Raw genomic sequence first — 27,718 nt, forward strand, 5'->3', positions numbered from 1 at the left:
TGTTTCCATGCACTTAAGTAACAAACACGTATTGGGGACCTACTCTGTGTCAGGCACTGAGCAGGATGCTGGGGATGCAGTGGGAGGACAGTGGCACCATCCTGCCCTTGGGGAGCTTTCCTTCTGAGAGTGTTGGGGTGGGAAATGATGGCACTTGAAGAAGGAGAGCGGGGACTAGAAGAAAGGTTAAAAGAGGGGGCTGACCTGGTCTGGGGAAATCAGAGCAGCCCTCTCTGAGGAAGCAACTGAATTGAAACCTAAGGGATGACCAACAGGTGGCCAGGAGAAGAGGGGATGGAGTCTGGAGGAGTCCCTGATGTCAGACACTGCAAGTTAGCAGAACTGGAAGATGGCCAGTGTGGGTGAAGCAAAGAGATGTGAGTAGAGAGGTCAGATGTTCATTATACAGATACTCGTGGAGAGGTAGAATAACATGGCCACGGCAGTTAGGAGAAGCCCACTGTATCCGGTGTGTCTGAATTCAAATCTTGGCTCTCTGTCCTCCTCTCCAAATTGGAGATGATGATAATAGTACCTACTTCAAAGGGTTTCTGTGAAGATTAAATTTGCTAATTCATGTAAACCATGTGAAAGAGTGGCTGGAATACAGTAAGCTGTATAAACATTTGCTGTCATTACTATTAGGTGCTAGGCATTCATTGTTTCAGCCTCCTCATCTGCAAGATAAGAATAATAATGTCCCTGACTCAGAATGCTATTGTGAAGATTGAATGAGAAGGCACAGGTGGAATACTTCCATTACCTGATGCATGGTAAGCTGGCAATACAAGTTCATTGTCATTATTTATCCTTAATCATTATGTATGCTGAGTAGAGGATATGAGACTTTTTGGAACAAACTTGCAAGCAATCAAATACCCAGAAATGGTTGGAGCTCTCTCAGGGGATGCCCTTTCATTGCAGGTATGCAATCCTGGGGCTGGACAGCTCACTTAAGCAGGGTGGCTGGATGTGGTGCCCTTGTAGTCTAAGAATCCACAACTCTACTCATCTGTAATCTCTACTGATTTCCACCCATCTCTAAAATTTTTCAGGAACATGTCCCGGAGGCTTTGGTCCCAGACAATAATCCCCTGCTGCCCGTTTTTCTGCCATGGTTGGGAGACATTCAATCCAGACAACTCCTCCTCCACAGCAGCTGTCAGTGCTGTAAGGGGTGTGCCACGCAAGGGTGAAAAGTGGTTCCTTGGGGCTGGCGCCCAGCATTCTCTGCCCTTGCAGCACACAGGACAGCAGTGGCCTCACCATACCAACCAAGGTCAAGGCGAGGCTGATGAACAGCTTCCCAGGCAGACACCTTGGAAAAAACTGACTGAGATCCAGCTCGGTACCCACAGGGTCTCTAGAAGCATCCAGTCACTCTTCTCGCCTTCTCTCCTGGGGTGCCGTTCATTGCTGCCCTCTAAAAATAGCAGTGGTTATTCAGGGAAATGCACCGTGCTCTGTCTCTAGGGATGCCAACGCAGGCCTCTTTTAAAAATAGAACCCCAATCAGTTGTGCTTCCTAACTCTGTCTCTTCCTCCAGTCTCAGAATTCCTCAGAAGGACCCACAGGCAGGGCAGCCGTCTGATGCTGGCCACCACATAGTGGGGAGAGCTAGAGCTGGGGCCTCTTGCCCAGGTTTATCTCCTTCCAAATATCTCCACTTTTAAAAATCCACTTTACCTTACTCCGCATTGAATCTAGTGTCCCCCAGGACATGCCATGGGTTCCTTCATCAGTGCTGGAAGGGACCTCAGATGTTTACTCCCAGAGCAGAGCTGGCCCAGGAAGGGCAAGGGTCATCCAAAGTCACACATCAGAGCGATGCAGTCCGCACTTTCCAGGCTTACTCCTCATCACTGTGTGGCCATGCTTGGTGCCCTTGAGGAACATGGGCATCCATTAAAACACTAGGGGCAGCTGCTATTTTCATCCCATCTCTCTTTGGCTCAGCTGGTACATGGATGCCTTTCAATTCCAGGCTGATCATTCTTGACAGAACATTTCAAAGTCAAGGCAGGGGCAGGAGAAGACAAAGCTGTTGCTCCAGGCACAAGCACAGTCTCTGAGCTTTCTGCCTGTCACTAATAGTTTCTGTCCATACTAGGGGATTATTCTGTCCTGGAAATACTTCTACCCAGGGCATTACAAGTGACTTATACTCTGGTTGCCTTAATACCCAGAGTCATCCAGGAGAGACGCTTGTCAGACCTTGTTTAATCAGTCCCAGCAGAGAATATGCTTGAAGGATGAACACTATTATAATTATGCCCCACACAGCTTTCTGAGCTTATTGAAAAAGTTTGTGCTGCAGAGGGTCTGCAGGAAGAAGCTTTTGTTCCAACTGGTACAGTGGGCCCATCATTAGGACTCATGGACATTAGTAATTCCAGAAGTAGGACATCACACAACAAAGAGAATATGATCTTGGCTGGAAGAAGGCAGCTGGGAAGTTTGGGCTTAGCCTCTTGCTATTCCATCATTGTGTGAGTAGGGCCTGAAATTTGCATTTCTAACAGTAGTGTTGATGCTGGTGGTCCAGGGACTACACTTTGAGAACCACAGAAATAGCCACCTGCCTTGCCTTCCTCATGGGATTCTAGTGATGCCTCCTTTGGAAGAGCTGTGGCTAGTCCAGCTCTGCCATTTGCCTGCTGTGTAGGACCCTCAGACCATCGTTTATCATCTCTGAGTCTTGGGTTTTCTACTTTTAAATGGAAATAACTCCTACCATGTGTACCTCAGAGTGGCGAGGGTCAAAAGAGGAATAACTAGGCAAAAAAAAAAAAAATCTGAAAATCATAAAGACTATTCAAATAACACACATTTATTGGGTACCCACCATGAGTCAGAAGCTCTGTTAGATCCAGGAGATACTGGCAGGAATAAACCAGAATTCCTATCCTTAGGGAGCCCAGGGGAGAATGGGGAAGAGGATAAATGAATCACTGATATAGTCCCATGCAGTAACAGAGACTCACAGAAGCCTGTAGAAGCATGAAGGAGGGATGGGGCAAGTGGCTGAAAGCCCTCTGATTTCATCCTTAGGGTGAAGGGAAACCATTGTAGGGTTTTCTGGTAAAGTGACCCAATCTCATTTGTTTTATGGGAAGATCAGTGTGGGCTGGAGAACGAGTCATCAGGAGGTGCTAGTGCTAGAGGCAGAGAGGCAGGGAGACAGTGGGGAGGCTGCTGCAGTGATCCAAGAGTGAATGAATGGAGAGAACTTGATGCATGTGAGAGATTTGCAGGATAGGATTCACATGGCTTCGTGACTGGTCAGGTGTTGGAGACAAAGAAGGAGGCAGAACCAGGGTGGCACCCAAGTTTCTGGTACACTGACTAAGATGGGAAGGACTGGGGAAGTGGGCGGGGGAGGAGATGATGTGAGTCTTTTGGGGGCATGATGAGCCTGACGTGTCTTTGCTGCCTCCTGTAAACACTGGCCACAGCACTGCCATGGACAGGACCTGATCCCATAAACCACTGCCACTCTGACTGCCAGGTCTTCCCTGCCGTGAGGGACTTTTCCCCTTCCACCCTCCCCATGCTCTGGCTTTACAGAGCTGCTGTTCTCTGCCTCTTCCACATGCAGCTGTGCCTTTCTCATCCAGAGGCAGCTCCAAAATGAACAACAGTAGCAATCAGCAAGTAATCATCTTTTTTTCCCCCCTATACAATGTCTGGGTGTGCAGATGATGTTTGTGATTGTTGCAAAAATGACTGCATGAAAAATTTGGCTCCTTCCAAAGAAAGAAAGGAAAAGAAAGCCAATTTAAATAAACTCACATAGTTCAGACCCGATTTTAAGCTTCGTAACCTGGAGCCTGCAAAGGTTCTTTGTCCCTCTGTTCCCTGTGGTGTTTGTTTGGTGGTGAAGTTGGGGGTGGCTTGTAAGAACCTGCCAGGTTGGGACAGTCCAGTGGTGGCCCCTGGGGACTCTGAGAATCAAGGTGATGGTGGGTCTGCTCTAACTTCCACTATGAGTTCTGGGCATTTGTGAAGAGCAGCGCTCTGAGCTTTTCACTCACACATACCTTAGCTCCCAGCCAACTGAGAGTAGATGCTCATGGCGGTTCTAGGTGGCTTTAAGAGCACCCTAGACCAAAAGACTAGAGGAGGCCCATAATAACAAGCTGTCACTGTTACTCTGTTTCCAGGACAGCCAACTGCATCCCACACTGTGCTAAAGGCTTTACCATTGTCTTGGTTTAATCTGTCCTCACAATTGTCCTACAAAGTGGGTATTAATAATCCCATTTAAAGAGGAAGAAAATGGAGGGAAAAGTTGATTATGATACTACAGCTAGTAAACAGCAAAACTGGGATTCTAACCCAGGTTGCCTGATTCAAAAGCCCATGATTGAGCTATAATAAAAAATACATATAATAACAAAGATTGATGAAGATGTGGAGAAACTGGAACCCTTATACACTGCTGGTGGAAATGTAAAATGCTATAGCCTCTAGAAAACATTCTGGAAGTTCCTCAAATAGTTAAACATACCATACGATCCAGCAACTCAACGCCTAGGTATTTGCCAAAGAGAAATGAAAACATATCCATAAGAACATTTGTACATAAGTGTTTATAGCAGCATTCTTCATAATAGCACAAAGGTGAAAACAACCCAAATGTCCATCAGCTGAGAAATGGGTAAGTAGAATATGATATATGCACACAATGGAATATTGTAGTTTTCTCCCTTTATCCACAGAGGATACGTTTCAAGGGCCCCAGTGGATGCCTGAAACTAAGCATAGTACAAAACCCTGTATATACTATGCTTTTTTCTATACATCCATACCTACGATAAAGTTTAATTTATAAATTAGGCACAATAAGAGATTAGCAATAATAAATAGAGAAATTATAACAATATACAGTCAGACCTCTGTATTGTGGTTGGTTCCAGGACCCCCTGCAGGTATCCAAATACAAGAATCGTCAACTCCCTTATATAAAGTGGCATAGTACAGTCTGTAATTATGGATTTCTATCTGCAGTTGGTTGAATTCATGGATGCAAAACCTGTATGTCCAACTATCATAAAAGTTATGTGACTATCATCTCTCTCTCAAAATATCTTATTGTACTGTAACTACAGTTTCAGGAAACTGAAACTATGGAAAGTGAAACTACTATATTTGGCAACAAAAAGAAATGAAGTACTAACACATACTACAACCTAGATAAACCTTGAAAACATGCTGAGTGAAAGAAGTCAGCCACAAGAAAACACATGTTGTATGATTTCATTTATACAATAAACTGTCCCAAACAGACAAATCTACAGGTGTAGAAAGTAGGTTTGTGGTTGCCTACACCTGGTCAGAGCAGGGATTGGAATAAGGTGGTGCAGGGGGTGGAGGCATTAGGTTAGGGAGAAATCTGGAATGACTGTTAATGGGTATGGGTTCTTTTGGGGAGAATAATGAAAATTTTCTAAAACGGATTGTGGTGATGGTTGTCTGACTCTGCAAATACTAAAAACCACTGAACTGTACACTTTAAATGACTGTGTGTATATGTCAATTATGTCTCAATAAGCTGTTATTTTTAAGAAGCGATGGTTAAATATTTAAAAACATAAAATGAAAGGAAGAAAAAGCAACTATAATCCTTCCAAGTGAGAGCATCTGGAATTATTTTTTTCATTCAGTCAACAAATCTTGAGCCCCTACTATGGCCTGGGCACCTATCTCTGGGAGCTGGGACTAGAAGTTTCTAGTCTGGCTGGGGAGATACAATGTGGGCACAGAAACATGCTTCATGGTAGAAGAAGCCAAGGAATTGAAATAGTAGGATACCATTTCACACCCACTGGATTGGCAAAAACTAACTTCTGATATTACCACAATGGCAAAAATGCAGAGCCACAGATAGGCTGATATACTGCTTCAGGGAGAATAAATAGGTATAGTTTGGAAGGAAATTTGGCAGTGTTTAGTAGAGCTGAAGATGCACCTGCCCTGTCTCCTAGCCATCCTATGCACTCCTAGGGTATAGTGGGGAGAGTCTTGCACATGTGCACAAGAAGACATCAGCAAGAACCTTCACGGCAACACAGCTCACACCAGACGACTGGAAACAAACAACCAAGTCCAGCAACAAGTGAAAGGATAAATGAGCTCTATTACAGTCATACAACAGGTTATACACAGTGGTAAGTTCCAACAAAACCCAATATATATCAAGTTTGAAGATATACCAAACAACAGCATCTATTGTTTGTGGATACTGTACATACATATGTAGTAAAAGTACAGAATTATGTGGGAATGAGCAATACCAAATTCCAGATACTTGGTGCCTCTCAGGAAGGAGAGGAATGAGATTGGGGGGCACACTGTGGTCTTCAATTGTACCTATTATGTATCTTTTAAGAAGTTACTTGCAATAGCTTTCTTTTTTTAAATTGAAATTTGTATTGAGATAATTAAGTGTTCACATGCAGTTTTAAGAAAGAATAGAGAGGTCCCTTGTATACTCTGCCCAGTTTCCCCAATGGTAACATTTTGCAAAACTATAAAATACTATCATAGCCAAGATATGGATATTGATACAGTCTACCAATCATAGCAAATGTCCCATTTTACTGGTACTCATGTGTGTATGGGTTAAGTTCTATACAATTTTACCACTCACATAGGTTTGTGTGTCCATCACCACAGTCGAGATACAGAACGTCTCCATAGGGCAAGGATCCTCATGTGTCCTTTTATCTCCATACCCACCTCCCTTCCACCCTCAGCCCAGGTCCTCAACTCCATCAACCACTCACCTCATTTCTAAAATTTTGTCATTTCAAAAAATCAATGAAATCAGACAGTAGTTAAGTTTCTGAGATAGTTTTTTTCTCACTCAGCGTAATTCCCTGGCGATTCATCCAGATTGTTGTACATAAGATATTTCATTCCTTGTTAGTGCTGAGTAGCATTCCATAACATGAATGGACCACAGTTCACTGTTCACCTGTTGAAGGACATCTAGGCTAATTCCAGTTTTGGCTATTATAATACCTAGAATGTTTTAATTGTTCAACTGGGTGGTGGGTATACAGATTTTCACTGTATTCTTTATTCTACTTTTTGATACAAAGAACACTTTATAAATGAAATGACGGAAGAGAGAAAGGAGGCACTACTAATGTTGAGCCAACTCCATGCAGCCACCATGCTGAGAAGAGGGCAGCTGAGAGTACAGAACTCAGGGTGAATGCTAAGGCCAAGGCCATGGGCCACTGGCAGGTCTGGAGTTCAGGAACAGGGCCAGGGTGCCCACTTGCTTCATGGTTCTAGGCATTATAGGGAGTAATGAAGACTGTCCAAGTCCTTCAGCCTCTGGGCAAGTGCTTAGGGAACCTCCCCTATGGTAGAGCTCTTTCCCATGCCTGGGTGTCTGGGTGCGCTGCCCTGAAGTGGGAAAATAAAAAAGAAGGCAGAAGAAAAGAGAAGAACTCACAGTCAGAACATCTAGAAATGCCCCTTTGTGTCCGTAGAAGGCAGAAGAAAAAGCCAAGGGGACAGAACGAAATCTGTCATCTGTTGAAGGCCTTGAGCGAGATCTAGAATTGCAGGAAAGTGGCTGCCTGAACAGTGCTGGAACAGAGAATGCCTATTGGAAGGAACTGAGTGCTTTCTTCTAATTGGAGGTCAAAGCTATGCAGGGCTTTTCTTGCTAGTGGTAGATAATGAGGCCCTCCCTGATTCTCTGTGACACTAAGGTGCAGGGGACACAGGTGTAGCCCTGGCTTCCTGTGTACTTCTTACACTCTGATATGGTTTGGCTGTGTCCCCACCCAAATCTCAAATTGAATTGTATCTCCCAGAATTCTCACGTGTTGTGGGAGGGACCCGGGGGAAGTAAATGAATCATGGGGGCCAGTCTTTCCCGTGCTATTCTCATGATAGTGAATAAGTCTCACAAGATCTGATGGGTTTATCAGGGGTTTCCATTTTTGTTTCTTCCCTATTTTCTCTTGCTGCCACCATGTAAGAAGTGCCTTCTACCTCCTGCCATGATTCTGAGGCCTCCCTAGCCATGTGGAACTGTAAGTCCATTTAAACCTCTTCTTGTTTCCAGTTTTGGGTATGTCTTTATCAGCAGCACGAAAATGGGCTAATACACACTCCTCATCCTGTAGCTTTAACCTTCTTTGCCTAAATCCCTGCAAACACCAATTATGAATTCCTTAGTCCTGGATAGGGCATGGGGCAGTGACAAATTCATGCTGTAAACATTTACTAGTGGCCTTCCTGGTGCTCAGACATCTCCCTGACCTCAAGAGCTCCCAGTCGGGACATTTAGAAATGCCCCTGTGTGCCGAGATAATGGTGACATATGCTGGGAAGGCCACAGAGACTATCTGCTGTGGGATAGGGCAGAAGCCAGGCAATGAGCCTGTGGGGTCGGGGCAGGCTGCCTGCAAGTTCACCTCCAGGGGGACCTGGGAGAATGAGCAGGAGTTTGCCAGACTCAAAGTATCCGAAAGGCTCCATATGCTCAGAGAAGAGCTTTGTAAAGGTGCAAAGGCCAGGAAGCACTGCTATTAAAGCTACGACTACTGCTGCTGTTGCCAAGAGTAATAATATCTCAACTAACATGGAGTGAGGGTGTTAACTATGTGCCAGGTGTTGTCCCAAGTACTTTATGTATATTATCTTATTTGACCCTAACAACATTATTTTGTTATTACTACTATATCAATTATACACATAAAGTTCCAGAAGCACAGTGTGGCTAGGTAACTTGCTCTAGGGGAAGGACACACTTTGGAAGTAGAAAAGCCCAGATTTGAAACCAGAACCTGAGCTCCCTGCCATCTGTGATAAACTCTTCTTGGAAAAGGGATAATACAGGTGGCCAGGTGCAGTGGCTCACACCTGTAATCCCAGCACTTTGGGAGGCCAAGGCGGGTGGATCGCGTGAGCTCAGGAGTTTGAGACTAGCCTGAGTAACATGGTGAAACCCTGTCTCTACAGAAAAATACAACAATTAATCAGCTATGGTGACATACACCTGTAGTCCTAGCTACTCAGGCGGCTCAGGTAGGAGGATCGCTTGAGCCCAGGAAGCAGAGGTTGCAGTGAACAGAGATTGTCACTGTACTCCAGCCTGGGTAACAGTGCCAGACCCTGTCTCAAAAAAAAAAAAAAAAAAAAGTGGGGGATAATTTAGGGCCTCCTATGATACTGTGAAAAGTCTGGGCTTCCTCTGGAGAGCAATGGGAAGCCACTGAAAATCACTAACTAGAGAGGGTCACAGCCCACTTCTGATAGGAATGCTATCCCAGAGGCCATCTCGAGCTCCTTCCTCAATGTCTCTGAAAGCCCAGCACCTTAGTTTCGGCGTTTTCTGAACCTCTTCTTTATTTTGTATGTTACCATTTTGGTGAACTAATATTCAGCTTGTCTTGGAGAATGAGAAAATACCTCCTCCCGGGACTGCAGGTGCTTGGTGAGGTAGTTGAGCCAGCACAGGATGCCTCCTTTCCACAGAGTGCTCCAGACCCACTCCACTCCACATTGTCCATTTCTGCTCTGTCTCCCCAGTCAAACCCTCCACTGGGCAAGGCTGGGTCAGAGCTGGCCCCCGGCCTCCAAGACAAGACACAAGCACAAGGAAGCCTAATGGCAAGGACCTCTCCAGGCCTGGAACCTGTATTCCTTGAGGCTCCCCAGGTGTTACCCATGGCTCCGGGTCCACGTGGCCGTCAGGGCTAGACCTTGGCACACTCCCCTCTTCCCTCTCTGAGATCTCCCCACATAATGGGAGGAAATGATTGACTTTGCCACTGACTTTTGCTGTCAGTGGGTTCTGGGTTCAAGCCCTGGCTCTGCCACTTGCCACCCGAGGGAGCTGTGGCAAGCTCCCTCCCTCCTTGGGTCTAGGCTGGGAGAGAAGGTTGGGTGAGAGGATATCAAGGGTCCCTCCAGCCCTGCCACTCCTCCTAGAGAACCCACAGTGCCCAGAGCTGAGCAGGCTCTCATCTCCCCTGCTGAGATGGCAACAACAACCCCTTACCCTTTGATGGGCTGTTGTGAGGTCAACAGGAGAACGAACAGAAAACATGGGCCAAATGCAACATGCTCTACACGGTCTACACAGCAAGAGACCATGTTCTTCTTTTATACTAGTTTGTCTCTAGTGCCTCCCAACTCCCTGTCTTTCTTGCACGTGTGTGTTTCCTGTAGTGGTTGGGGAGAAGCGCGGGAAACGGGGAGGCTGAGGCTGGAGGGTGGCGGAGCTACACAGTGTTTCTCTGGACGTCTGGATTTGCTAGGCCTGGGCCTTGACGTGTTCTGGGCAGAGATAATGAACTGCTCAGACACTGCTCCTTGCTGCAGAAGACAGGCCTTGTCGGGGAAACGGAGCTGGTGTCAGCAAAACGGCCCCTCTGCCTGGCTGTGTGGAACACGGCATGGCTCCCTGGTTTGCAGGCTTGGGTGCTGCTTCTTCGTGGGAGCGATGTGGCAGCAATGTGGCAGAGGTAAGTCATTTGTCACACCAGGCTTGGATAGGCCCAGACAGGAATCAGGGGTGGCGGATGCGCTGGGAGGATGGCTCTGGCAGGGTTGGGAGGAGGGGGACAGCCACTCTCCTTGCTGGGAAGGGAGGCTCTTTGCTCCCTTCCTTGTGCCAGGTGTTGGGATTCAGAATGGAATCAACCTCTGGTCCTGCATGGAGGAAGCTCCCCTTATGGCAGAGCAGATAGAAACCCAGGGCTGAAAGATCAGTGGAGCAAGCTCCCCTCTCCGCCACTCCCCAATCCCCTGCTCTGCAATGTCCTAATTTCTCTCAGCCTCAGTTTGCTCATCTATGAAATGAGAATCGTGATAAAAATAATAGTTGAGTTGCTGTGAGGATTAAAAGAGAGAATTTGATAAAATACATAATAACACTTTATTTAATAATAATTTTAGTCGTAGTTATCAGGGGGAGAAAGTTAATTTTTCAACAAATACATAGTGAGGATCTATTATTATGTGGCAGGAATTATTTAGGCAATTCTAGTCTATGTAGGCCCTCATTGGGGCATATGAGAACAGAGGGAAGCAGGGAGTTTCAGGAGCAACAAAGAAGACCAGTCCAGCCTTCCCTTCTCAGCTCTCCCTGCCGTCCCCCAGCCCCTCCTTCCACAGGCCACTCCTCTCCAATCACACCACATGTGCTCCGGCCTGGCTCAACAGTTTCTTCCCTATATGAGTTACAGACACCTTAGAGGCTGGGAGCTCAAGCTGAGGCCTTGGAATTAACTTGTAACCCATGAGAAAACCCCTAACTCTGCCTCCTTAACTGACAATCACTACTAAGCTTCAACTCCACCTTGATCGCTCAGCTTCGCTGATGTGGATTGCTCCAAACAGGTTGAATATTAATTGTGCCTATGAAGGAAGAACCAGGAAATGTTGTCTTTGATAAGCCATATGGATCACCCTGTCTTGCTCTCAGATAATTCCAAGAACTCTTGGGACATTGTGTATTTATGTGCACCCAGAAAGGGAGACTCTCCTATGAATGCTCCTTAGGGCTCACGGCATTTACTGTCTGAAGAGCAACTCCCTCAGCAACTCCAACAGCTCTGGGCCTCTTTCCAAACATGTGTGTTGGGCTGAGTGGGGGTAGGGAACAAATATACAATAACATTATTGAATACCTACTAAGTGCCAGGAGCTTTACAGATATTATTTCCTTTAATCCTCAGAACAACCTTATAAGAAGCAGGTATTATTCTAGTATTCCATTTTAAAGATAAGAAAACTGAGGCACAGAGATTAAAATTAATTTGTCCAAGGTTATGCAGGTTGTTAAATGAGGGAGGCAGCATTTGATTTTAGGTATATCTTGCTGCAATGCTGCTGGTCAGTCTGTTATACCAGTGGCTCTCAACCTTTCCTTTCATTATCACCCTTCCCACTGCTAACAGGAGCCCATATACACTTTTGTTTTCCAAAGCCCCCTCTTCCCTGTAAACTTTTAATCTGTAGATATACCGCAGGATACACAGTATGCATATCTGTTCACATACTGCAGCCCCTGGAAGGCCACAAACCATTGTAATAAGATTTTTTTCACCCCCTAAATCTCCCTAAGAACCAGTTTTGCCCCCTTGAGAGTAATATTGTCCCTGTTGGAAATGCATAAATTACACCAGTGGTTGTCAAAATGTGGTCCCCAAATAGGAGAGAAAGTAAGAAGCAGAAACAATGAACAAAAGAATCAGACCTGCAAGTGATACCGGTACTAAATAAGAAAATAAATGTGTGCAATATTTAAAGAAATATTGGGCATATTAGGGTAGCAAAAGTATCAACAAAGAACAACAGACTATCAAAAAAGATAAAGGAGATTGAAAGATAACCACCTAAAATTTCTAGAAATGAGACTAATGTATGGGCTTCTCAGGGCTATTGTTCTAAGTATGGCTTATAGTATCAGAATGTGCCCTGGCATTGGAATCAGAAAAGTGAAATGCTGTGTGACTTGAGACAACCACTGCTTATCTCTGGGTCTCTGTTTCCTCATCCGCAAATAAAAAGTGGAACTAGATGACCTCATAAGTCCAATTCTGTGAACTATTCCATCAAACAACATATAACATCCACTGGGCAATTGTTGTTAATGCTCCCCATGATTGTAAGCATTTTACAGTTTTAAAATTCTTGCCTATGGGCTCTTATCATATCCACTTTTCATATTAGGAAATTGAAGCAGAGAGAGATTAAGTAACTTTCCCAGGGTCCACGGCTGGTAAGTCAGAAGGGCACCCCTTCAGTCTGATGCCAGAGCCATGTCTCTGTCCCTGTACCATATGGCCTTCTAACATGCTTGCCTCTTAACATCCTGGAATTCTTGCTCTAGAATTCCTAGAGCAGGAGTCTCTATCAGGAGTCTCTCAGAGCATGGGACAGCTCAATGGCTAGCAGAGGCTAACAGCAACCAGAATACCTGTTCCAGTGGAGCAGATAGAACATCATGAAATTAATGATCAATTGCTACATAGTATTAAGCACATCTATGAGTAAGGCCTTTGCTTATTTTAGACAAGTGCTATTTATGACAGAGGAACAAACAGTGACAGATTGCTGAGGCTTGCCTTCTGAAGACCCAGTTTTGGAGAATTATTCATCTTGAAAGCACTTCTCTCCACCCTGGTTTCCTCATGTGTGAAATGGGGATGATAAGAATACATACTATCACTGGGTTGTTGTAAAGATTAAATGAGCTAATACTACTCAGGCAGATACTGACCATGCTACAAATGGTAGTTCTTGATGTTGTTCTTGTGATTATTTTCAACCCAGTGGGAAGAAGCTTGGCTTTGTAGCAGATGACCTTGATCCAATTCCAGACTCCCCCATCTCCTAGCTGTGTGACTTAAAGTCATTGACCCTCTCTGAGACTCTGTGGCCCCATCTGCGTGTCAGAAATAACAATGCTTACCTCACTGGGCAATTGAGAGGGCTAAATGGACTGTGAAATGCCTAGCACAGTGGCTGACATCTAATAGGTACTCAACAAATGTCTGTTCTCACCCCTGGAGTGTTTTCTGCACACTTGGCTTTTCCACTATGGTTAGAATCCAAAGAGGCAAAGGTTTCTGTGCTTCTCATTGCTCCTTTCCACCAGGGGAATTTTCACAAAGGCAATGGGAGGTGGAAGATGTCTAAAGACATCCATTTCCCAACAGGTAAGTCAAGGCAGTACAGCGACAGAGGTCCACAGCCTTGCAAACAGCACTCAAGCCACTACCTCAATGGCTTTGGATAAACTGACCACCGAGGTGTGCAGCCGCAGATGCAATTAGCAACAGGAAGCGAGCTCGATGATTAGGAGGATTTGGTAATTGAATCCACCAAGGATAATGACACTGACCTTCCCATTTGGAAATAAACTAGCATTTGGCTTGTAAATGGCCCTGCAATCATTCTGACTGCACACCCAGCACTGTGCAGTGTCCCTACTCCGAAGATGCAGGATAGGTAAAGAAGGATTGCATCAAAGGGGTTTTGGAAGAGCAGCAACATCCACAGCAGTGGCTGAGTTCATTCTGCTAACCCCGACCCGGCTGGCTTTGGGAAAGGGCAGAATTCCACACTTAGCTTCTATGGCTGCCTGGTGCTCCTTTCCAAAGCATGGGAGCCCCGGGCCAGAAGGCATTCCCTCACAGTATTCCTTTTTAAAGCAAATCGGGAACTCCTGGGTTTCCAGCACAATCTGTGGCACCTTTTAAATTTCATCTTAGATTCACTGCTCCTTCTTCTTCCCTAAGTCTATTCATGTGTTCAGTCAGTCTATTCATGTGTTCAGTTACTAGGAATAGTAATGAAGCTAACACTGGGTGCTGGAAGACAATGGTGGTATGGGGAGGCCGTTGGCATCCTGAATGCTCTGAGTGGAGACTGGAGGTGCAATCACAGGGAAGCAGAAGAAGTCTAGGAAGATAGACATGGTCTGGGAAGAAAGAGCTGAAACCAGCATGAGGTTATCGGTGGCCACTGCAGCACTGCTAAGGACTGCTCCAGCCTCACCAGTCAGCGCATGGCACCCTGCCAGGACCAGCCTCAGCATTTCTCCCTGTGCGGGGGACAGTATGGTATTTCCAAAGGACAAGACAGGCAGGCCTGGCTTCAAACTCCAGCTTTACCAGTTATCAGCTATATGTCCTTCTCTGCATTGCAGTTTGATTATTGGAAATTGGGACATTTCTCTCTCTTAGAGCCAAAAATATATAGGTTTTTATAGTGAAGATAAAACATACTATATGCCTAGCATAGATAGCAAGCCATAGTAAGAGTTCAGTAAATGTTTATTTATCCTTGCTTAACAGACATAATTGGCACCATACGGGACAATATACTCTTAGCCTCATAAGGTTTGTCTGCTTTACTAAATATTTACATAGGAACTACGGTGTCCTCTTTAGAATTATTTCTTCAGTCTGACCCTGAGAAAAAATGCACTGTCCTAACTCGTTTGACTTCCCAGTTCCCATCGCCAGCCAGGATGAACAGGGCCTGACCATGTGATAATCTCCGTCACCAGTACCTGTACTTAATAGCAACGTGGGGTTTACATCTTAATTGTGGTCATGTCTTCCATGAAAAGCAAGCAACATGAAAGCAGGGATTATGGATTGTCTGCTGTGTGCATGGGAACTGCCATGGTAGACTCCAACTGGGCAGACCAAAGGAGCATGTTGGCATCCCTGTTCCATTTTCCAAGAACTGAAAAATATGTCTGGAAAGATACAACAGAAACACATCTTTAAAAGAGCAGCAGTACGTAGCAGTAAACACTGAAGGCCAAGCAAACAGTGCCAAGCAAGCGTGGAGTCACGGGAAAAGCGGTCATGGGCCTTGGAGGAGGCTGATGGGAGTCTGCAGTTTGAATCCCAGCTCTGGCTTTTACTAGCAAGGTATCCTGGGGAGCGGGGAGGGGAGAAAAATCTGCTTATCCATCTGAAAATGGGGAAAACACCACCAACTGCTGCGATGATGACAGGAAGAATGCCTGGCACTTAGTGAGTGCTCAATTCACTGCTGGTTTCTTTCCTCCTCCTTTTTCTCATTTCCCCCTCTCTTCTAGATAACTGACATTACTTTATTCGCTAATGAATTAGAATTAGTAGTGGATGACTTTTATCTGCCTGTTGGTGACCACAGTCCTCTGTATACATACATTTGTACACCATCAAGCAGTTGCTTGTAAAAACACTTTCAATGGCTTCTTACTTTTTAAACAACAATCACAAAAAGCCCCACCTCCTTGGCCTGGCATCCAAACCTTTCCCTGGTAGGCACTGACCCCAAGCTGGAACTCCAGCTGCAACCACTCTTCTGCTTAAATGCTCACCCTCCAGGGTTCTGGGTGAGGTGGGGAGCGCAGTTTAGCCTTGGGTTAGGAAAGATGGTAAGGAAGGCAATCTGAAGGCAGTTACACCAACTTGACCTTAAAGCGCCAAGAAGATTCTGCTAAACAGACTAAGATGGGAAAAGGATTCTAGGCCAAGAGAATACCATATGCAAAGATCTCCCTACAGCAGCGAGGGGTCATTCCAGGAGAACTCCTGTCCCCTCTCCACCGAGACTGTTCCCACTTCCCTTCTTCTCTTTACTAGATTAACGGTTGACTTCCTCCTCATTCCCTGCTGGACTCTGGAGTATCTCATCTTTTATACCCACAGTTTTCAAAGTGTGTACCAGGGATCCCTGAGGGTCCCTAAAACCTTTCAGGAAGTCTGTGAGGTCAAAACTATTTATAAAAATGCTACAACATCATTTTCCCTTTTCATTCTGGCTTTCTCGTGAACTCATGGTGGAGTTTTCCAGGTTGAAGGCAGAAGCAGATACCTCTATAAAGCCAAACGTTGAAGGGATTTGCCAAAATGTAAAACAATGCCACTCCACTCATTTCTGTTTCTTTTGGAAAAGTCATTATTCATAAAAATATGTTATTTATGTTAAAGTAAGGGTTTATTATTGTTAATTTAAATAAGTGATAAATAACAATTTTAACATATTTCAGTATTAATCACTAATATGGCAAATTTTGACAGATATAATCCACATAAATGAAAACCCTTTGGGGTCTTCAATAATGTTGAAGAGTAAAACAGAATGCTGAAATGAGAGAGTCTGAGTACAGGTGCTTTAGGGCATGCTGTGTAGAAAGCAGGAAGGCAGGGGAGGACAAGGTATATAAGTGTTCTTGGGTAGCCTTCTCAGGCAGCAATTTCTGCCCATGACTGGGATCCAGTTTGAGTTAATTTTTGTGTATGGTGTGAGGAAAGAGTCTAGCTTCATGCTTTTGCACATGGAAATTTAGTGCCCCAGCACCGTTTGCTAAACAGAGGACTCAGTCTCTCTGTGCCTTGGTAGCTATAACTCTAATGTGAACTTTAAAAGACCACCTTGCAAGGCATTGTGACATTTAATGAGACAGGGAGAGAAAAACATGGTGTGGGTTCCCTGAAATGTAGCAGATGGTCAATGCTCATAACTGAAAAAATGGACCATGGATCTGAAAGTGCTCTGAGGCATGGGCCATCATGATTACCACATGACCAGAGCTGTTCCATCCCTAAAGGTCTTTAGCACCCATGGCCGCATTTTCTTGTCACCAAGGCCTGTGCCATCCTCAAGACCCTGATTTGCAACCCCTTTCCAGGAACCCCTGTTTCTCAGTGGTCCTGAGAATCCCTTTTTCTTCTCCTCTTCTCTTTTTTGTCCCTTACTTTCTACCCTAAGTTTTCATTAAATGTTCTTGGTTTTAATTACTTAATTTTAAATTGTTAACTTACTCAAATCCTTTTGGCAAGGGGGTGGGAAGGCATGACTGAATGAGTGAGTCAGTCAACTAAAAGACCCCTAATTAAAGACTGAAAAGTGAAGCTCCTGCAGCTAAAGTGACTCACAGGGGTCATCCCACTGCAGGTGTGAGAGGTGAGGCCGTGTGAAGCTAACTCCAGGGCTCTCCACAGTCCTCATTTCCTCCTCCCACCTTGGAAACATCCTTTTAAATCACGTCTCCCTCCTCCACAGTGTTTGCAACACCTCCTGATTTAGTTTTCTCTCTGAATTTCATTAGTGTCCCATTTACCTCCTCCTCCTGATCTCCTAGCCGTTAAGCAGGAGGAGGCTGAGTTGGCAGCAAGGGCTCCGCCTCCTGACCGAGGGATAGGGGAACTCACAGAGGAGGAGGAAAGGACCCCTGGGCTGCAATGCCAGATGCTGTTCTGGTCCACTGGGCGCAAGACAACAGACAGTAACTGGGTCCTGTCTGTGTGTCAGGCACTGAGGGCTCAACGATGAGGAGCTATTCTTGCCTCAGGAAATCCCCAGGCTCAAGGGGATGAATGGATAACGTCTGTGTCATGTGGTGAAGGGACTTCACACTCCTGGGCAGGCAGAGTGAATGCATGAAAAGTGAGCTAGTGGTGGGAGGAGAAAGGCAGTGGGGACATTCCAGGAGGAAGGAACAGTGTATGTGGAGGCTGGATGGCTTGAACAACAGTAGAATGTAAGCAAGTCACAATATGGAACCTGTTCAATGATTTGTTCTTACGCTCCCTCACTGAATCTTTACAAAGTGCCTGCCATGTGCCAGGCATCTTTCCAGGTAGAAGAACACTGCAGGGGCCAATAAAGTAGGTCCCTGCCCTTGTGGAGCTTATGTTCTAATAGAAGAAGACAGAAAATAGGCAATTAAGCTTGTCTAGTAATACATGCACCAGGTAGAGACAGATGCTATGCAGAAAGGTTTAAGCGGAAGAGGGTCCCAGAAAGAACAGGCCTGGGAGGACTACTCCTTTGCACACAGTGGTTGGGGTGGGCCCCCACCTTCACCTCCACCCCGCTCCACCTTGCCCACACCCCCGTGGGCCCCTGCAGCCCCTTGAGCAGTGAACATGCTGTTTCTCAGGGTCCATGAAGTGGCGGCAGGGCTGGGTGAGCAGGCTGCTGCAGTGGTTGAGTTCTGAGATGGCATTCGGACCAGTGTGGGGACAGAGGAGGAGGTCATAAACGCTGATGAAGGGGCAGAAGTGACTGAGTGAGTGTACACACAGCACAGAGCACAATGGGAGGGATGGTGGGAGATGAGGCTGGAGAGAAAGCAGACCATCCCAGAGGGAAGACTCTTCCTGTGCCAAGGTGCACATTCAATCCCATCCTGCCAGACTCAGATTCTGCAGCCTAGTATTTTTGCAAAGTCTTTCCTGCACCGATTTAGATGAGTTCGATGGGACCAACTACGTGGAAGGCCCCCATGTGGGGATGAACAGCCGAGTCACTTGGGCTGGGTGTTGGGGAACTAGGGAGAGAAAGTCCCTGGGGAGAGAGGGGTTGAAGAGGAGGAGAGGAGACCACACTTCAGGTTTAGATGGGGTGGAGGTCTAGATTCAATGACTTTTACATTTTAACTTTCATGTCACTGTTACAAGTGAGTATGGTGAGGTTGAAGAGTTCAGCTTTTATCTTACTATGCTGAGTGAGCCTTGGTTTTCTTATCTTAAAAAATGGGGTCACAAGAATACCTTATGGGGTTGTGGGAGTCAAATGAGGTGCATCAATCAACAGCTTGGCACAGTGTCTCAGTAAATGTGACCCTATTTACCTGTCCCTCTAAAGAAAACAAAACATCTTTTTTTTTGAGACGGAGTCTCTCTTTGTCACCCAGGCTGGAGTGCAGTGGCACAATCTTGGCTTACTGCAACTTCTGCCTCCAGAGTTCAAGTGATTTTCCTGCCTCAGCCTCCTGAGTAGCTGGGACGACAGGCACTCACCACCACGCCTGGCTAATATTTTTTTACTTTTAGTAGAGACCGGGTTTTACCATGTTGGTCAGGCTGGTCTCGAACTCCTGACCTCAAGTGATCCACCCGCCTTGGCCTCCCAAAGTGCTGGGATTCCAGGCATGAGCCACCGCACATAGCCAAAAGGCAAAAAATATTAATTGAGCTCCTCAGAGAACCTATGTCTCTACTGCAGAGCACTGATCTCAGTTTGTAGTTATATACTTGTCAGGGTGAGGGAAGAGACCACCTTTGTTTTTATTCCTTGTGATATCCCCAAAGCTTAACATAGTGCTGGGCTCCTGGTAAATCTTCCATATGTCTTTGTTGAATAACTAAATAAATGATTAATCAGAAGTTATGTAAGGTCCAGACTCCAGCACTTTTTATTTGGAAGACCTTTGACAAGACAATTTCTCTAAGCCTCAATTCCTTTCCTGTAAAATGGAAATCATATCTACTGTGGCAGAGGGAGTTACTGCTCTTAAAATATCTATGTCTTCCCACACCTCCTGGAATCCTAGAAATCAGGCAGGACCACAGGGCTAGTTCTGGCCAATGGGTAGTGTGTCACTTCAGGACCAAGTCTTTAAGAGTCAATGTTCAACCTTCCAGGGATTTCCTCCTCTGCTACAGAGACCAAAGTGGCCAATCATCCAGGCCAGGTCGTACCCCTAAAATAGGGCAGAGATTTCATCAGCCTGGTCCCTAAGCCACTAGGTAGAGCAAAGCTTTCCACCAACCTTGGATGGATATGTAGCATGAGAAAGAAATACACTTTTGCTAGGTTAAGCCACTAGGATTCTGGAGGTAATTTATTACTGCAGCATAACTAAACCTAACAAGACTCATATTTCTATCCTGAAAGACTGCTGGAAGAATAAGAAAAAGTGCTTGGTACCTAGTAGGTTCACAGTAGGCTTTCAATAAAGGCCACACTTCCTCTTCCCTGGATCCTTCCTCTGCATCCTCAGCCTCCCTCAATGTGACCAGCTTTCACTTACAATTTCACTCCTCTCTGTACCATGTTCCTTCTGTGGCTTGAAACATCATTCCACTTTTCCCATAGAACCCAGAAGTTTCCTGATGTTTTTTTTTTATTGCTTTTCTGCACAGCAATATGAGGAAAAGCTTCTAGAGAGCCATCTTAGCCACTAGACCTGGCCTCCAGACGACTTGCCTTCTGGGCAGCCTTCCGCTCACCTCCCTGTATCCCATTCCCCACTGCGCCTCTGATCTCACTCCAGTTCAGCTCAGGATATAGCCACCAGAGTCTGGGCCCTGCACCCTGGTCTCCTGTACCCAAGAATGACCTTGATTGGCATTGCTGCCTCTCTAGTCCTAGACCCACATGTGACCTCCTTGCTGCCAGCACCCCCATCACATAACTGCTGGATGCTTGATCCTTGCCCACCTTGCCCTCCCACCATGATGGCTGCCAGGTTGGTTTCCAGCAACCATTGCCACCTACCAGTCCTACTGCATCTGCTCCAGGAGAAGGCTATCTTTACTCTGGCCAGACCTCCTCTACTTTCTATGCTGCCAAGCCACAAAAGCCTCCAACCAAAAAACACGCAAATGTTCAGAGTCTGAGATTGCATTTCTCATCAAGACCACAAATTTGCAGCTAATGATGGAAAATCAGAGCAGACAAGGGGACTGACCTGGCTCCATGTCAGCACGTTCTGAAGAGTCAGCAATGTTCGTGGGCCCTGCAGCCCTCTCTCCAAGGCCATTGGATCCTGAAGGACAGTGCGGGATCTTTTCTGTTGAAGCAGAGAACACAGATCCAACTGAGCGAGGTGGCAAGATGCCCCAATCCTTTCTCACAGACCCTCCACTCCAGCAGTCACTGCAAACACACACCATGGGAAAATGAGGCTTGTTCCTGGTCCCACAGCAATGAAGAGAAGCAAGTGGAGTCCTAGCACCCTGCAGATCCCACACAGATGCTTCCTCTATGCAGCCTTCCTGAGAGGCTCGAATATACCTTCCTCTATTCTCCCATCTCATCTTGTGCTATGGGAGTAATGGTCTTGTCTTAAAATCATTGTTTACACACATTTCCTTGAGTGAACCGAACCCTGTAAGACAGAGACTGAAGATCTGCCCTTTTTACAACCCAAGCACCCGGCACAATGTTTGGAGCAAAGTAGGAACTGAGTGTTATTTGCCCAAAGGATTGACTGCATACTGTGATAGGGGGTAGACAGGGAATGGAGCATGGGGCTAAGGTCTAGGGTTAGTAGCCAGTGGCCCCCGTTAACAGTTCCGTCACAGATTCACCAGACAAATAAGTCATTGACTTCTGAATCTTACTGTCTTGCTGCTATGGTTTGAATGTGTTCCTCAAAAGTGCTGGAACCTAAATTCCTCAATGTGGTAGTATTGGGAGGTAGGGACTAATGGGGGTGCCTAGGTTGTGATGGCTCTGTCTTGACGAATGGATTAATGCATTCTTGTAGGAGTGCATGAGTTGTCTCAATCGTGGGTTGTTACAAAGCAAGGCTGGCCCCTCATGCTTCTCTCTTTCACATGTGCTCACTTGCCCTTCCGCTTTTTCCCCTGGGATGAAGAAGCAGGCGGCTTTTGCCAGATGCTGGCACCATGCTCTTGGACTTCTCAGCCTCCAAAACTCTGAGCTAAATAAATTTCTTTTCTTTATAAATTACCCAGTCTGTGGCATTCTGTTACAGCAGCAGAAAATGGACTAAGGCACTTGAACTATGGAATGGGTCGATCTTCCTGTAATATAAAACATGGGAGTGCTGGAGTCACCTGGGCAGAGGTCTTTATACAGAAGAGTTCCGGTTCTGGCCCAGCTGCTGATTGCAACCTCTGGTGAATGACTTCCCCTCTCTGAGCCTCAGTTTCCTCATCTGAAAGAAGGAAACTCTGAACTGGGAGACGTGTGAGGTCCTTTCTGGCCCTAGAATCCTATGACTATAAATTTGATGTATAGGACTCTGGGACTAAGGAGACACCTGTGCAAAATAAAGGTTTTTCCAAATGAAGAAAAGAAAGTCTACACTCCTCAAAAGAAGGGTAAGGGGAGGTGCTAAGGTTTTAGGTCATTTGCTTCAAGTCATTGTAAGAGAAGGAATAGGAATTTGAACATAGGCCCTCAAAGATTTAAGGTCCCTGTACTTTTCCTGCCCCATACTGCCACACTCACCCATAAAAAATACTACAAAATGCCTTATTATACAAAAGACCCACTAGGCTAAAGATTAAGGTATGAAGGGTATACTTAAGCATAGGAGGTTAACCCCTAAAAAGCCATTATTTGAGAAGTTCCCTGAATTCATTTTTCCCAAATACATCTAGGATCCTAGCTAAAAAAAATTACTGTCTATTATAAGGTGAGGAATTGCTGGTAATTCCCATTAAAAACAAAATGCACTTCATTGTAAAATTTTGTGTCTTTATCTACATTTAATATGTTTCTTTATGGCAAATTATTTTAAATAAAGAGTAACTCTATTAGGCAGGAACATTCACCAGCCTCTGGCCAAGTACAGAATATCCCGTTGGTACTCTCCAGAGACTGGCTCCTGAACTCCCTTCAGGGTAGAATTTTTCTTCTTTTTTTTTGTAAGATGAGGATTTTGCTCTTGTGACCCAGGCTGGAGTGCAGTGGGATGATCTAGCTCACTGCAACCTCCGCCTCCCGGGTTCAGGTGATTTTCCAGTCACAGCCTCCTGAGTAGCTGGGATTACAGGTGCCCACCACCACAGCCAGCTAATTTTTGTATTTTTAATAGAGATGGGGTTTCGCCATGTTTGCCAGGCTGATCTCGAATTCCTGACCTCACATGATCTGCCTGCCTCGGCCTCCCGAAGTGCTGGGATTACAGGCTTGAGCCACCATGGCTGGCCAGGGTAGGAAAATTAATGGGCACAAGTAGAGTTAACAAGAGTTTGGGAGTAAACTTAGAAAAGTCCTTATAAATCATATTAAATATTCATTAAGATTAAAAATAGGCAGTACACCAAGCAGGATATGACTATTATTTTACGCATTTCAAATAGGCAATAATGGCTATTACACTTTTAATTTTTATTACCCTGCCTTGTTCATTAGAAGTTTACCCCCGCTCCCCTGCCACACACACACAACCCCACCCCAGGTTCCAAAGACAGCAGGAAATTGGCTTCCTTGGCTATAACAATGGGCAAGGGACAAGGTACTTTCTCCGGTGTCCCCAAGTGCCAAATGTCTGGTGGCTTTTAGGACACAGAGCTGTTAGCTTTGTCCCCAAGGGCCCTGCTGGGGTCCTAGTCACATAAGTGATATGTATGTTTGATGCTCGGATGAAACACTCAAATTTCTTTCTCAGGCCCCCTTTTTTGTGTCTGGGTTATAAAACTCCATCATCTATCCCTTCCCCTCATAGCTTCAGGCCAAAGCTTGTGCCTTGGCTTCTCACCTGTGCCTTATGGTCCCTCCCCCTTGAAGAAGCTGCAGAGCTGCAGTTTTTACTCCTCTTCTGCCCTCATCCTTGCCAAGGCTTCAGGGAAAACCTCAACTCTTTGTCTTCAGTCTTTCAATCTGTTTATTTCCTTTTCAAATCCTGTCCCTAAATTCCCTTTTTTTCAAAGTACCTCCAGTAGGCAATACAAAGACAGTTAATGAAACTAAAATGCTCATTGGTTGCTGGAAAGGTTTTAAAAGTATTTATGTGCTAGCATTCTGTCGAGGGGAAATTGAGTTAGGAAGGGATTATGGCATTATTCATTCATTCACATATTCACTCATTCATTCATATGCTGAGGATTGTTGCTGGGCAGAACACAATAATGATTCTGAGGCAAATCCTGCTTTTGGGAAGCTCATAGGCTGGCAAGATAAACAAGACATGGCCGTAGGAACTATAATGTTTGGCAGTTTGTAAGAGAGATGCAGACAGAACCTAATGAGTGGACAGAGGATGGAGAGATCGCCATGGCTGACAAATCATGGAAGACTGCCTTGCAGCAGACTTTGTATAAGGTAGGGGACATGAAGACAGGGCAGGTACTCCACATAAGGGAGGAGAGCCATGGGAGGTAAAAGTATGACAAAGAACAAGTGTAGAGCTCAGCTTTCCAGCATGTGTGAGCTGTGCAGAGGGGAGTGAAGGACATCACACCCAACAAGAGATGTGGGCCTCAACAGGCTGGGGAATGTGGTCATTGTTCAGTGAGTAATAGGGAGCCTCTGAGTGCTGTTGAGCAGAGATGTGACATAACTGGAGATCTGCTCTAGGAAGATGAATGTGGCAAGCCTTGCACAATATGAATTGGAAGAGGAGTTGCCTGGGGCAGGGAGCTCCTAATTGTGTGCCAGGCATTGGGTAGGCTGTTAGGTGCTTTGATGTTATTTAGCCTTCTAAACAACTGCAGGAGGCAAGCATTATCCTTCCAGACTTGGAGATGAAGAAAGGAGACTCTGGGGAATCTAAGCTGCTTGCTCCAAATCCCTTAGTGAGGAAGCAAGGGAGACAAGATCCAAACCCTGTTCTTTTCCTCTCTAGGCAAGTCATAAAGCAAGCTGTAACCCTGTGTATGACACCATGTACCTGACACAACTGTCTTTCTTCTCCCAGTGCATCTCCCGCCCATCCACGGGTATGTGGAGCTTGATCATTTCCTGGGTTGCCTTTCAGGAAGGCCCAGGTGGAATTACATGCAGAGTGCCTCTACTTCTGTTGGATTCCCCTAAAGTGACCACAGATCAAGGAGATAAGATGATGCCTTGAGTTAAGTCAGGTTCCAGAACAACAACACTGACTGCAGAGAATTGCAAAGGTAGCAGGAAACCACCCTCCTCCCTGGCAAGGAGTGTTAGTTTTTGTCTTTCCCTTTTCAGCTAAGCTGTGGTACTGGAAGTAGTGGACACAGAAACCCAGAAGAAAATCTTCTGGACACCCAGGAATCTGCTGGGGTCCTGCAGAATGTCAGTAAGAAACTCAGCATTCCTGTGCTCTGGGCTGACCCCCTGTTTAGGGAAGGCAGCCCAGAGGGCTCCTAATGCACTCGGAACTGTATCATCGCATCTGCAGCCTGGAGGAGATGACCTCCCATCAAGATGCCTGCTATTAAAACTTTGTTTAAGGAAAATAAAAAGATAGCCTCATTCTAAACGTGGGACACAGTGGTAAGTGTGTTCTATACTTGACAATCAAGGGTTCAGGTTTGCTGAGAAGAAGCCTGGCACAGGTAAGAGGTGGAGCTTTGGAAGCAGAATGGGGCTGAATCACAGCTCCCCCAGTCACCAGCTGTGCAGCATTGGCCAAACCACTTAGATTTTTACATTTCTTTATTATTAAATAGGAATAAAAATAATGGACTAGAGAGAATAAGTACCTGACCCTTAGTACATACATAATAATGCAGAATAATTTCTTCTAGTCTTAAATGTTCAACATCATGGGCATTGCTTTCTCAGGGAGGTAGCTTTCCTCCTCACAAATTTACCAATTGAAGAAATGGATTTTTGGAGAAAAAATGCCAAAACGACAGCAAGCTATTCATATCCTTGAGCTAGCTCTTATGACCAGTGTCTTATAATTATTCATCTTTACAACTTCCTTTTCCACCAGACTGGGAGCTCCTTGAAGACAGTGACCACTATGTCTTCAATTCTCAGCACGTAGTTTTGTCTCTTTCTACCTCAGCTACCTTATTTTGAGATCTGTATAAACTACAGAGGCTGTAGTTCTTCTGGGATTTTTATGTTTCCAGCCTGGTTTGAGGAGTGACTTTAAGCAACACCTTTAGGAGCACATCCAATATTCTGAAAACCATCTCATTATCATGTAAATTATTAGCACAAAATACTTCATCTTGTTACTCTGCTAAGAGCTTTGGTTTCTGATCCAAGCTGATTATATGTGCCAACATTTTCAATAACATCTTAATAACACCAATCCTCCCAGGCCTCTGGACAGAATCAGACCAGGTGGAGAGATCCAGAGTTCAAAGGCATCCTGAAGGGGCATGTCACAGGGGAAAGAAATGAAGCATCAAAACTGGATTCAAATCCTGTCTGTGCAGTTGGGACAAGCCAGCACAGTGCCCGGGATCAGGATAAATGCTCAGTAAAGGTTAATACCCTTCTCCTGACTCCTGAGAAAAGTAAAGCCATAAAACTTGTTGCAAGTAAACAGGGAGAGAAGATCCACCACATTCCTGAGTCCATTTAGAATATGGATTTTTTTAAAGCCTTTCTAAGGACTGGATGAAGCAGGTTATTTCATTTTAATTATGGTAGCTGCAGCTGCTGCTTGTGGACTCAAAGACCAATTTTCACATTAAAAAGAAAAAAAAAAAACCACATACACACCCACACACAAACTCACCGAGAAACTTCACTGCATACACAGAACAGCATCTCCTTCAGAGAGCACGTCAGTGAGGTGGAAAAATCTGGAATGGCCTGCTCTAGACACTCAGAGCCAGGTGGAAATCCCTGTGCGTGCTCACCCCCGCCTCCCCTCCCACCTTGCCTCCTCTCTGTCCTGAACGTCAAAGAGCAGCTCGTGAGCCACACAGCGTAATGGAATGTTTCGCGGTGAGCAGCTGCATATTTTTAACACACACAAGGGGAAATAAAGGCAGCAGATGGTTTTATGTAATCTTCCTATGAATTTTTAACTGAGAGTCCTCATTCATGAAGACCTGAAAATATTTTATTTTTTCTTTTTTTACAGGTCCTCTGTGGGTCAAGCCAGCCAGCTCTGGACATGCCCTGGTGAGGCTGTGTGTGTTTGCCTCGGCCAGGGCAGGGAAGCTGGGAGAAGCCTGCTTGCCTTCTTCTGGCCTGGTTTCCACTCGGTGTTCTTTCTCGTGGTTCTTTCTCTGTAAACACACAAGTGATTCTCAACGTTTTCAACGTTCATAATGGAAAACTCATAGCAAACTCATGAATCCTTCAGAGGCATAGGTGTGCTGTGAAAATCTGAACCAAGTGTAGTCTTATGTTTGAAATGACTGAGGATCTGTGCTGTGGCAGGGACGTCTGTCAGAGAGATGGTCAAGGGGAACAGATGGGGCAGATGTACCAGTGTAAGAGAAAAGATAACAGTTCCCACTTATAAGTGAGAACATGCAGTGTTTGGTTTTCTGTTCTTGTGTTAGTTTGTTGAGGATAATGGCTTCCAGCTCCATCCATGTTCCTGTAAAGGACATGATCTCATTCCTTTTTTATGGCTGCATAGTATTCCATGGTGTATATGTACATTTTTTTAAATCCAGTCTATCATTGATAGGCATTTGGGTTGGTTCGGTGTCTTTGCTATTGTGAATAGTGCTGCAGTAAACATACGTGTGTGTGTATCTTTATAACAGAATGATTTGTATTCCTTTGGGTATATACTCAATAATGGGATTGCTGGTTCAAATGGTATTTCTGGTTCTAGATCCTTGAGGAATT

At 45.3% G+C, this 27,718-nt stretch overlaps 1 protein-coding gene across 1 annotated transcript in view; it reads right to left on the reverse strand.

Moving 5' to 3' along the window:
* TENM4 (teneurin transmembrane protein 4) overlaps window positions 1-27,718 on the reverse strand; it is a 787,121-nt gene that overhangs the window by 540,482 nt on the left and 218,921 nt on the right. Inside the window, exon 3 of the mRNA XM_025357209.1 lies at window positions 20,967-21,068. The gene's annotated coding sequence lies outside the window, so the exon portion shown is untranslated. The remainder of the gene's footprint in view (window positions 1-20,966; window positions 21,069-27,718) is intronic.

The sequence above is a fragment of the Theropithecus gelada genome, chromosome 14 (genome assembly GCF_003255815.1).
Source record: "Theropithecus gelada isolate Dixy chromosome 14, Tgel_1.0, whole genome shotgun sequence".
Lineage (NCBI taxonomy): Eukaryota > Metazoa > Chordata > Mammalia > Primates > Cercopithecidae > Theropithecus > Theropithecus gelada.